The sequence below is a fragment of the Ursus americanus genome, chromosome 35, assembly GCF_024610735.1.
Source record: "Ursus americanus isolate L20-20 chromosome 35, mUrsAme1.1.p, whole genome shotgun sequence".
Taxonomy (NCBI): domain Eukaryota; kingdom Metazoa; phylum Chordata; class Mammalia; order Carnivora; family Ursidae; genus Ursus; species Ursus americanus.
In genome coordinates, this window is record NC_142161.1 from 17,531,671 (window position 1) to 17,544,348 (window position 12,678).

Genomic DNA, 12,678 nt, shown 5'->3' on the forward strand with positions numbered 1-12,678 from the left:
TGGAAATTCACCAAGCTGAAGACAAATAATATAAAAGGAAGCTTGAATCTCTAGACATGAATAAGAACTTTGTAAACTATAAATAGATGGGTACAGATAATAGAGTATTTTTGTTTTAATTTACTTAAAATACACATGACTATTTAAAACAAAATTATAATATTGCCTTATGGGGTTTATAGTGTGTATAGATAACACATACTCATTTGCAGGCTCTGCTGTAACAGGAAAAAGCAAAAAAAAAAAATACTAAACTTGGTTGTTTGGATGAACAATGGAAAATCTTTGAGGGTTCTTTAAATAATGCTAACTCCTGAATTTTTACCGACTTCAGAAAAAAATTATGTTAATAAAATAATTTCTATGTTGAATCTTAACCCAAATTGATAATTTTACATACATATGGGGTTGGATAGGAGTTTCAAGATTATGTAGTATTTTAGATGATGATTTGAAGGCCCAGCTAGTGTAAGCAGCTTATCTCAGGTCACAACTCAGACTGGGGAGGATCTGGATCCCAGACTCCTCATCATGCTGTCTAACCCTTTGAATCCTTTTATCCTTCCTTACTATTGTGTCATGGTCCATGTTATCTTTAACTCACTCTTTTTTTAAAGATTTTATTTATTTATTTGGCACAGAGACAGAGAGAGAGAGAGCACTCGCAAAAGCAGGGGGAGCTGCCGGGAGAGGGAGAGGGAGAAGCAGGCTCCCTGTGGAGCATGGAGCTCGAGACATGAGGCTCCATCCCAGGACCCTGGGATCATGACCTGAGCCAAAGGCAGACACTTAACCGACTGAGCAACCCAGGTGCCCCTTTAATTCACTCTTTAAATGCTTTTTTTTTTTTTTTTTACACCTGCTTTCTTGGAGTTTTCTATACATAGGAATGGGTTCTTCTATTTGTCCTATATCCATCCATTGCCTACACGTAACAGAGCTCTACAAATAGCAGAGGCCTCAAAAATTCTCATTGAGTAAATGAACACTTATTTAAAAAAAATAAGGTTTGCGAAAGTTCAGAGGGACTTCAGGGTGCAGTGTGCAGTGGGAAGGGGTGCTCGCACTGCTTCAAGAGTAAGCAGAAAAACTGAATCTGAGGTGATTCAGCCACTGCCCCTTCCTGAGACATCGCTGACCAGATTTGCGGAAACAGACAGCTTCATCCACTCTGGGGTCTGCATGTGTTCTAGTTGAGCTTATTATTTTCCTTTCAGCTTCCCTATAATTTGGCCTTTGTTTACATTTAATAAATTAAACATGTTTCTCTAGGCTGCTATTTAAACCAGAATTTGAACCATAGGTTTTGCACAAGAAACAATGCAAATGGTGACAGTTACTTGTACCAGCTTCAAGTAACAGCAGCATAATTCTCAATAAATCATTTAAGCAGGATATGCAATTTTATTTTCAAATGATCATTTAGACCTTGATTCTTTTTTTTTTTTCATCATAATAAGTCTCTATGGAATGGAAGACATGAGTCCTCCAGATAAATTTATCTCTCTAAAAGGTTTATTGATTGAGAGTAGAGAATACAAAACACAGGACAAAAATCTTGGCTCATTTGCAATCCATACAAGTAGCAATCATGTTGAATTGTATGATTTGTAGAGCGCCTAGAAACTTTTTAGCACACTGCAGCTTATAAAAATTAAATACTGATTTCTTGTTAGAGAAAGTAACCATTTGAAAAATTTACTTAGCAAATCAAAGGTGCTATTTCTAGCCATAAGTTAGCTAGTTCCCTAGCATTAATTTAAGGTAGTAATTATATAATATTGGCAGAATATTATAAGGAAATGATTCATAACATCTATTCTAACCCTCCCTTCCTTTTCATTTCCTCTGTCAGCATCTTAGTCCATTCTTTCTCTTCTCGGCTCAGGGATGGCTACAACAGCTACCTCTTCTTTTTCCTGAAGTCCCTCAGCGCACTTCAGCCTGCACTGCCAATTATTCTCCCGAGCACTGTTCTTTCATCACTTACTTCCCGGCTTAAATGATCTTGGTCACTCGGGTTATCTCCTCTGTATATCCCAAATTCCTTAGCCTCACATTCAAGACCCAAGTCCGCTATTTAGTAACATTGCCGCCCCAATGCCTGCCCCTTCCACCCCAGCCAGACACATCTCTTTTCTCCTGTGTTTCTCTTCTTCTCGCTGATCTCGATGCATGCCGAGCGGGAAGCAGACACGGTGTGCCCCCTTCTCCACTCACTCGACCACGACAGTCCTCTGCAGACCACAGAATGTCTCAGGCTCAGGAATATTAGACAGTAGATTTGTAACTCTTGCTAAGTTTTCCTTTTCAGAGTTTAAGTTGTTTTTGGTGACCTCAGAAGTCGTTCTCTTAATCATGTCCCTGATCTTCCTTACAGATAACAAGGGTTCAAGGGCCATACACTCCATCCTTTCTCCTCCCTGTCCCACCCACAAAGTTAGGAGCTAAAGAGGCCCCGGGTCGGCTGCAGGCAAGGCCCAATAACTTCTCTGAGCTCTAGCTTCAACCTATGTGAAACGGAAAAAGCCCCCGCCTCATGTAATTATATGCTAATAACAGCACCCACCTCATGTAATTATTGAAGATCAATGAGAAATCTATAAAAGATATTTGAAGTATCTGCCGCTGCAGAATATGCACTCAGGAACAGTATTATTAGTTTTCATATTTTTATTACTACGACTCCTTCTTTTTTTATTCTGTGCAAACTTTAAAGGTCTGGAGACAGTTTCCAAAAGATGTGAGTGAGACCAAGGCATGCTTGGCTGTGGACAATGGGCCTAATTCCCTTCCCTTGCTCTCCATGCTTCTCTGTCAATTTCTTTGAGGTCCTTCATACCAATAGGAATGAAAAGATACGACACTGAGAGTTGGACTTTCATCAGAAATAGAAAAAAGCAGGGCTCTCCCCTGCTTTGATCTGAGGCTATTGAACCAAGTACTGCCACAAAAGTCACTGGTTGGCGTACCCTCAATAATTAGGTCCTAGTAGTTCACACATGGTGAGCACTGTCAGGATCTTGTTAATGAAGATATTAGCATCCTGAAAGCCACCAGCAGAGAAGGTCAAAAGAACTGAGACTAGACTGTGGAGGCATTGAGGGTGCTACATCGCTACCTGCTGGAAAAGACCAGAGTGACCCCCAATTCCATATGCCGCACTAAAAGCCGAGCCACTGCTGTAGGAAATTACCTGCTAAGTCATTTCTATTTTGCTGAAATTTGTCAGCTTTAGACTGAGCTAACTTCAGAAAAAAAATAAAAGGTTCTTTCACAGAAACTCTGCTTAGGCATTTTTTTTTCCTTTTCTCTTCTTTCTTTTTTTTTTTTCCTTGTTGCCTGAGGTAAAGAAGTGTGACTCTATAAAAGCCAGTGCCTTCCTCCTTATACACATATGGCTATCAATATCCCCTGGGTACTTCGTGCAAAATTTGAAATTGTTTACCAAGAGCAACCCTCCTACCCACTGTTTAACCTGTGCTCTGAAAACTGCTTAACTCTGTGCTCTGAAAACTTTCAGAAGTCCTTCAGAGCCTAGAAAAAGGCCAAACTCCCCCTTGCTTATATTCAGAACATTCCAAAATTTTATTGCAGCCTCTCTGGAATCTTATCTCCAGAACTTCCTATGGCATACCTCATGTTTCAGCCTAACTCATTCATTCATTCATTCATTCATTCATTCATTCATTCATTCATTCATTCAGACACAGTTATTGAACACCTACACTGAGCTAGGCCCTGTACTAGATACTAAGGATTCAGTGATGACCAGGACACAGTGTGTGAGCCAATGGGACTTAGAATCTAGCCAAGGTCACATATTAAGAAAATAAATTACTTGAAATTTTTAATACAGTTGTGATAAGCAACACACAAATCACCCCCCTACTACTCCCCACCCCCATTTGCACTGTCCCCAAAGGTCCTTGGCATGATCTCAATATATTAGGGCTTTAAGAAAGCAAAGCTGGGAAGACACGTGTTTCATAATCACCCGCTTTGGGCCCCCTAACTTAGACACTGAAAGGTCTGAGGAATAAGAAAAAGTTAGTGAGTCTGTGAAATGGACAATTTTCTTATCCCTCCTTGAAGAGTCTCCTGCTTTACTGACTCTGACCACAGAATATTCGCCACGTCTAGAAAAGGCTCTTACCCTGTGGGTCTTATATCACCATGTGATTAGCCAAAAGCAACTGCATGAAGACTCAGTTCTGGAAAATTATGAGGGATGCCCTTCTACCCAGACTCCAGCCACAGCTTTGACTTTCTTTGGGTCTTCACTTGGTAGGATGCCCATATTAACTTATTCAAACTCAGACACTTTGAAGAGTGAAAGTTAGGGTTATAAATAATTATGCTGGGCAACAGGCATAAACTGAGAATGTCCTGAGTAAGCTAGGACTTAGGTCACCATGTCAGTCATTCCCCAAGCTCTAGGCCTAGCTTTTAGGCATCTACATTCTAAGACAAAGTGGGAGGGTATCTGCTATGTAAGCACTCAGCCCTTCCCCACCTGGGGTTCCATGGGCAGACTGGTGAGTGTTTCATCCTCTTTCTTCCCCCTTTCTATTCTTCTAGTTCTTGGTGTTTGGTTCTAGGCTTGGTCCCTTTCTGGTCTCCCAAGACACTCCAAGCATAACTCCCGTGTTACTAGCAATAACTCCTTAGTCATGGTCTACCATGAAATATCCATCTTCCCTATAAGCAAAACAAAAAGAGGGTTTTTTTGGACTTTCCTAAACTTTTGGAAGCTAGCTATCTTGGAAATATTCTTTTAAAACTGTTAAGACCTTTTAAGACTAAGGAACCATCTTCTAAATTTTCTTTTGGAGTCTTATGTCCACTTTCATCTCATCCTCTCAACCTTGGGGCACCATATTAGCAGCTGACTAGAAGGTATGCAATTTTGACAATGTTCCCTGGTCCCTTCTCCTATCTATGTGGCTCCCTGAAGACAATGACAAGGATTCAGACCTGATTTAAAAAAAAAAAAAAAAGTGGCTGTTGAGGCATTTAATACTTAATATTTCAGTAAGTTTTTATCAGTCTCAACTGGTAGGGCATGGGTAAGAATCAACCAGTTTGTGTCAGGCTCCTCCAAACCATCAGGATGAACTGGTACCTCCAGGATCTCCTTTAGCAGCTGTTATAGATGAAGTTCAGAGAGACGTTAATATCCAGTAATGTTTAATTTGGAGTGGGAATGCCCTTCAATTTTGTACCTGTCCAATGCTACTTTAAAGAGACTAGATACACATACCCTCATCTGACGTTTCTGGAGGTGGACCTCTCTCTAACCAAGTCTTTAATATTTTTTCATGACAAAATTCTAACTTTACTAAATGTATCAGTCAGGCTTCAATTAGGAGACAGGAACCACTTAGGGAAAAATTAATATAAAAATTATTGACTACTGAAGGGCAATTAACTACTAAGTGGGGTAAAAGAGACAAAGGAACAAACGTGAGGGGCAGCTACTACCTCTAGGGCTGAGAGACAGTACTGAGAAAAGGAATCACTTCGAAGAGGGCCCCCCGACCCAAGACTGAGGTTCAGACCTGAGAGGGGGTGTGAACAGAGTTCACTGAGGTGCAAAGTCTGTAATCTTACCTTAACGGATAGTTAGAACATTTACATTTTCACATGAATTGAAAGCCTGTTTTAAAATATACAAATATTCAAACACAGGCTCTGAAGAATGATTTCCTTTGAGGGTATGAGGGTCTCTCTATCTGGGCATGGACTCAGGTATCCCTCCAGTATTGCCCATTTGGACCTCAGTTTCACCTGTCATTGCTGCAGTACCTCTAAGGTATGATCCAGGATTCAAAGGTTTCTTCTTAGTGACATTTCCGTGTCTAGAAATTCTACCTCTGGAAGCTCATAATTGCCTTCTTCAGTAAAACAGCCTTCCCTACCATCTGTCCCATTGCATTAGTCGACGTCTCGGGTGCCATGTGTAGGTGTGGTGCTGTGTTAAGTGTTTCTCTACTATGGGATTCTGCAACTGGGGCTGCCAGGGACCATTTCCCTCCTTAGAAAATCAAAGTCAACACAAGGAATTTAAAGTCCATCTTTTATGATCCTCCTTTTCAAATTATTATTTTGTGAATAAAAGAGACACAGATCCTATCAACAAGGCATTAGAAGTTGTATTTTCCCTCTTTTCCTTCTCCTTGTCAAGAGCTTATAACTTTCCAAAGGTTTTCAAAGTCATTCTCATTGTAATACCCTGGTTTACCCCAAATCAGTAACTTCTGAGAGCCCACACTCTTCCCTGAATATCAATCAAGTTTTCAGCAATGGTATGAAAATATGTTGGTCCCATTCTAATGAACTACAATCAGTTCATGGAGCAGATCTGGGCTGCACAAGGATTGATAGTAAAGCCTAGTAAATCTCTATGTAGCAGATATAAAATTTAGTTCACAAGCTCACATGAACAAGAAATAACACATTTCATTTTCTTTCTTTAAATCCAATCAATCCTATCATTTCATTTCCTTTAAATTCAATCCTGACCCCATTTCTCTCAAATATTACTGGAGCTCCCCAGCCTAGGTCGTTTCAAGGAAATGGGGCTGGGGAGACCCCTCCACTGATGCCATTGGTTCACACAGGCTTACTGTGCAATGCCCATTGTTCACTCCACACAGTTTCCATGGATCAGATGGTTCTGCCTTTGTGTCTGTATAGAATCCAGTAATCTTTACCAAAGTCAGAAGTTCAGTAGCTGGGCTCCTGTCTTCTTAAGTAAATCACACACACAGATATCCCTTCTGAAAGCCTACCATTCCCTGGAGGGACACATATCACATATGGCCCAGCTTTGTAGATTGTCTTCTACTCCAACATCCAAATGCTTATTTTTATTACAAAGAAGTTACCCATCCTTTTCAATCATTGACACACACTTAACATCATCTCTTCAATGAGCTCATGCTTTAGGACACAACAAGCCAAAAGGCAAGTACCCAACAGCCAGCCCTACACTAGGTATTCACGAAGGCAAATAGTCACTAAAAGATCTGGTTATCTCAGGGAACTGAAGGACAAATAGTAACACATGGTAATATTTTAATAAATTATCTGTCAAGGCTATACATGATTAATTCTTCCTTTTTATAACCATAGTATATTGTCTTATTACTTTCGGCCTCATGTATGAATATGTATGTATATAATTTACATAATATCTTTATTTTTCTATCAGTTAATAAGATTTATAAATGAAGTAATATAACTTATATTTCTATAATGCCTCATAATAACTTGTGTGAGGTAGGCTCTGAATAAATACTTGAAAACTATATGAATGAATGTTTATAAAACAATGATAACACTATTTAATTTTAAATGTACAATGCCTTCCATGTAGAAAAAAATAAAACTAAAAAAGCTGCTACAAGCAATTTATTTTATTTTCAAAGTCATTCAACTGCTATCAAACATCATTTTAACTGTACATGTTCAAAAAGGCTAAATATGATTTGGAGTATTAGATTTCTGACCAAAGTAAGGAATAGTCTAGGAGTCATTATTTAGGATTAGTAGCTCACTCTTTGAGAAGATGTTCTTGTCCCGAGCTACTAAGGAAACCAATCTACATCTTTTTCTCCCAAAAGAAAATATCTTGAATTGTTGTCTTAGCTAAGCAAGAATACTCAAGATCTAGGTCTACAGACGTAGCAAAGGTTATACCACAAGTTCATTCCCAAGGACAAATATCAGGTCTTGCCCACCAAATGATAATCAGATGACAGTAACATATGGGTATATAGTAGGTGCACTGCACAGATATTCACAAAGTTGTAAATGGCATAGCTTATGGTTTTTATGTTCAGTTCACCCTAGTGAGGCTAGCAAACACCTTGGTTTAGAGAACTGAAATTTCTCACTCAGTTTCACATTCAAATTAAGAAGTGAGTAGCATAAGAAAATATTTCACAGGAACAAAATTCCTCAAGGGTTAAGAGCTCATTTTTTAAACTTATTTTATGCTCTTAAACATTAATTATTATAGAGCATTCATACACAAATACGTAGGGGAAAAGATGGACTGTGTTTAGTTGTCTTAGAAATACATTTGCTTCCATTAAAGGACCACATTCATTTCCTATCTTAAACTCAATTTATCTTGTCACATTGTTAGATTAAGGCATTTCCCAAATATTTTAGTGTCAAATAAAACCACCACCCTCATTAGCTTAAGGAAATTGGAAAGATCAAATTGATGAGAAATGTCAAGAGTTCTAAGTTTTCAATTTTGATTGTGGCAAATAGCCCAGCCCCATGTTAGTCATTAATAGCAAAAGCTAACCTGGAATGCACAGGTCCACACACATACCACACACACACACACACACACACAGGAGAAATTGTGGAGGTGTTTTGAACTTTCCCTCAGGCACTTTGATATTCAAGCCTTCTGAATTCTTCTCAGCATTTTTTACTTAAGAAGAAATCATTTTGGGAATGCATTAAAAACACAGCAAATGTCAGTGGAACATAAGCAACATTCTTAATCCTTTAGCAATGTGCTTTGGCCCTGGACACCTGCTCTCCAAGAAATAGACTGAGATTACATTCTCCTTTGAATCCATTAAAACACCATTTTATGTCATTTACTTGGTCAAGAACTAAATATGCAAATCCCTTAGGTCCTCACCTCCCCACTCTAACATCAACAGCAATAACAACAACAGCAACAACAACCACAAAATCTCCTGATTCAGGCGGGACCTATTAATAAAATACTCATAGAGAGTAATTATTGCTGACTACAAAATATCACTCTTAATAACATTCTAGTAACCAAAAAGTGTTACCAGGGTTCTGGAAGAAGCTAAATTCTAATGAGTAATTCATGCAAGAGGGAGATAAGATTGAATACAGACAAAAAGAGAGATCTAAAAAGAATGCATGGGGCTTATATTTTAAGGAAAGACCAGGACAAAAGCGTGAGGACATAAATAATAAATCACTTTGAGTTTTACAACTCCAAATTTGGCTTACGAAGTGTATGCTGGAATTGCATTTCCCCACTTCTTTGATGAGGACAAATCTCTTTTTAACTGCAGTGAACATTCAGCAGCTCAGTATATGGCATGATCATTAAGTCAATGAGCCAGCTTTTAGAAGCAGTCTATGATAATGAGCCACTCACAGCCATCTCTCTTAGTACTCCTCAGCCATCATTTTATTTTACTTTGCTCTTCTGACCTCAGTATCAATGCTCTATTTTACTACTACAAAGATGATATTTTGAAAGCAGATTCAACCTTTAGCTGCACATTCTCCAACTCTGATTTTGCCCTGTAATGTCAAAGAATGTTCTCAAAGAAAGAAGCCAAAGGAATAAAAATTCCTGTTAAGTGGTCAACATTTTTCACTGACACTAGCTCCTTCATTTGCATAAGTTGTTAGATAACCCCCCCCCCCAAATCAATCAACACACATTTATTATGCATCGGCTTTATTCAGGGCACTGTGTTAGCTACAGAAGGAGCAAAGATGAATAAATCACATTCTCACCCACCTAAGTACTTATACTCTAATTCAAGAATGGCATATTTGTGGCACATGTGCCATTATTCTCTTCTCATGGGCCAGTCTCCACATTGCTAGTCAATTTGAATACAAAACCTTCTGATCTCCAAGTTGACCTCAGAATCCTCAGTGACTGAAACTAGCATGCAAAATGAAACTTCTCAGTGACTGAAACTAGCATGCAAAATGAAACTTATTTGCCAGTGATAATCCAAATGGAAAAATGGAATCGATATTAAAGAGAACAACCAAGAGACAGTAGGAGATGTACTCTAGATGAATGATACAGACATTAAATGCCACAGAATTTCAAAGGAAGCAGAGACCACTGTGGAAGGAAAAAGGATTTAAAACCTCAACTAAGTGGCCTCAAAAGTAACTTGAATTTAGCGAGAGAGAATGAGGGAGAATGTTTCAGACAGTAAGAAGGGCCACAAAGACATGAAGGTAGGAATGAACAGAACAAGCCCTGGGGATGGTTGGAGCTGGACTCACTTGATCAGAGTAAGATTTACATGGATAATAGCAGCAAATAGAATTAGAAAGACATGTAGGGAGTCAATTGCAAAGAACCCCAAATGCTACACTTGAGTGCTGAGCTTTAATCTACTTTTCATTCAATCCTAATTTGAATTTGCTAAAATCCAAAGGTAGCTATGAGTAGCTTGATAATCCAAGACACCTGAAATGGAGTTTGTGCTACTTACTCTCTATTTGTCCCATCCAGCTCCAGTTTCTGTCCATCCTTAAGGTGCTTTCTGCTCAGGGTTGCTGATTCTGTGGAGCGCATTCCTAGGCTCTCTTGCCTTCAAGACATCAGGAGAGGAGAAACCAGGGGGAAAGAAAATGTCGGTATTTCTATCCTTCACACCCTCATTGCCAAGCTATGATTTTAGTAGTGGCTTGGTTCCTTTGCTTACAGCTTATTTCAGGTGGTCCCTTTCCCAGGACAATGGCTCTTACCACAGTCTAGTAACTCCATTCCTCTTCTTGCCCCATTAGGCCTCAAGAAGGCATCCTGTTCCTAGTTGCTAGATATGTTACCATTCCTTGTTACTTAGTTGTTGTTGTTTTTTTAACCTAACCACATTTTTGTCCCCTTACTCTCTATTCAGTCAACACGTTCAATCTGCCATCTCTTTCTTGACAGGATTCTGACTGATACAAAGCTCAACTCATTGTTCACAAAGCATCAATCATAAATGATGTCAGTCTTACACCAATTTGGTGCATTAAGAATTGAATTGCCCTGCACCAAAGAATGATCTCCTTTGTGAATTTCTCCATCCCTTCCCCCATGCACGTATATAGCCTACAAACAACTTAAGACAGCATGGAAAATCAGTTCATCATGTGTGCCAACTCTAGTAAGTTGGTAGCAGAGGCCTATGAAGGCATGCCAGGCTCTCTAAGAAAAATTTTCATGACTGATTAATGATGTCTGCCTTGGACACAATGCCTCCATTCTGCTAATCTGTACTGCCTCATACTACCAAATGTCCTCTATACTTATAAGTTGTCACATCTCCAGTCAAGGTATTAGACATGTCATTTCAAGATCCAGTTACGTTAATGACTTCTGGCGATTCTTAGCACGTTGGAGACCAGGTAGTTAGCCATGACCCTTGGATCACCTGAAACTTTACCGACCCTGGAAACTTTACTACTGAGTATTTGCTGACACATGACCTTGGCTGATACTTACCCCCCACCCCTAACATCTTTTCCAGCCCCCGCCCTCATTAGGGCTTTTCTACCCACACCACTTAAATCAGATGCTTCCCTCCAAGGTCATGGTCAATACCAGAATCAAGATATACCAGAGAAAGAATTGCCTGAATAGCCAACACTGGCTTTAGCCATCCAAAAGTTTTCTTCGTGTGCCTGTTACTTAACATTTTACTTTCTGTGTAGAAAAAAAAACGTTATATTAGTTATCCCATTACTACATCACTCTGGCCAATGTTCATGCCCTAATGCTGTATAGTCTAGGCTAACTTAGGGTCCCCATATGGAAGCTAGTCCAGCCAAATCTTTGAAACATATTTATCTGTAAGTACCTAACACAGTACAGACCTGATTTGTTTGCTACGATTTATAATTTGTTGTTTCTAGATTTTAGGCTTCATTATGTTCTAACTAGAACTATTTTTAAGAGTTTCTGTTCAGAAATCAAATCAGTTTTTAAGTAGACTAAATTGACCATGACTTGACTTTTTTGAAGATGAACTCAGAATTTTTTCATTCACATTCAAGACTGACATCTTCTACCTTCTCTTAGAAGACATATTTAATACCATCTGGTTTGTTATGCCAAAATATTGCAGCAACATTTGAAATACAACAGACTCAGAAATCAGAAATGGGAAAAATGCTTCCACAGTCCCTGTTTCCTTCAGTGTAATGAAGTCCTGGTGCATATCTTTGTAATTTTAGGTCTGAGAAGACGTGTGTTTGGTAAATTGTGCTAGGTAGACTTGATTCATCAAAATGCTGTTGGAGGGAATAGACCCAGCATATTATTGAACTGTCCAACTATCAGGTTGAGTAGATAACAAGGAGGCTTTCAACAAAGTCATTTACAAACACATGTCTTACACCATTTGGATTGCTGATGCCTGGGAAATGATCTCTGTAGTCCCTAGGCTCTCAGACCTTCTGACAAGCCAAAATCATTGGCCTACTGTTGTTATAAATAAAAAAGTAAGAGTACTTTATGGCACTCACAGAAAAGCCTAACCAAAACACGCAACATTTAATCCATTCCTAAATTTCCTGATTGATTCTGTATAAAGTCACTTATGGACACTGATTTCTGTCACTTTTAGATTTTAGGGGGAATAACATAGTATTTTCCACATTCTAGCCTTTTTTTTTCCAGCCCGAAGATAGGGAATGCTCATAGCCAACAAATTCCGGATAAGAATTAAGTTACTAGAGAAATTTGTGGCTAGCACTTTTGACACACTAATGCAAAAAACTAACAAACCTTAAGTGGTGTATATCTTTGCACTCAATCACCAACTGCACAGCATTTTTATAGTCTTGCTTATTCACCCGGCTGGCATACTCACTGTCTAGCAGTGGTACGTTACTCTTTCTAGCACAGGTACGATGCACCTATAA

General features: G+C 38.9%; 1 long non-coding RNA gene across 9 annotated transcripts in view; it reads right to left on the reverse strand.

The window, feature by feature from the left end:
- LOC123793773 (uncharacterized) overlaps positions 1–12,678 on the reverse strand; it is a 601,572-nt gene that overhangs the window by 186,677 nt on the left and 402,217 nt on the right. For 6 of the 9 annotated variants that reach the window (XR_015723052.1, XR_015723053.1, XR_015723051.1 and 3 more), the window contains 2 exons: positions 12,542–12,672; positions 10,260–10,358 (listed from right to left, as the gene is read on the reverse strand). The exons of 1 other annotated variant lie outside the window; for it this stretch is intronic. This is a non-coding gene — a long non-coding RNA (uncharacterized LOC123793773). The remainder of the gene's footprint in view (positions 1–10,259; positions 10,359–12,541; positions 12,673–12,678) is intronic. 2 more of the 9 variants (XR_015723048.1, XR_015723049.1) reach the window with 1 other exon arrangement.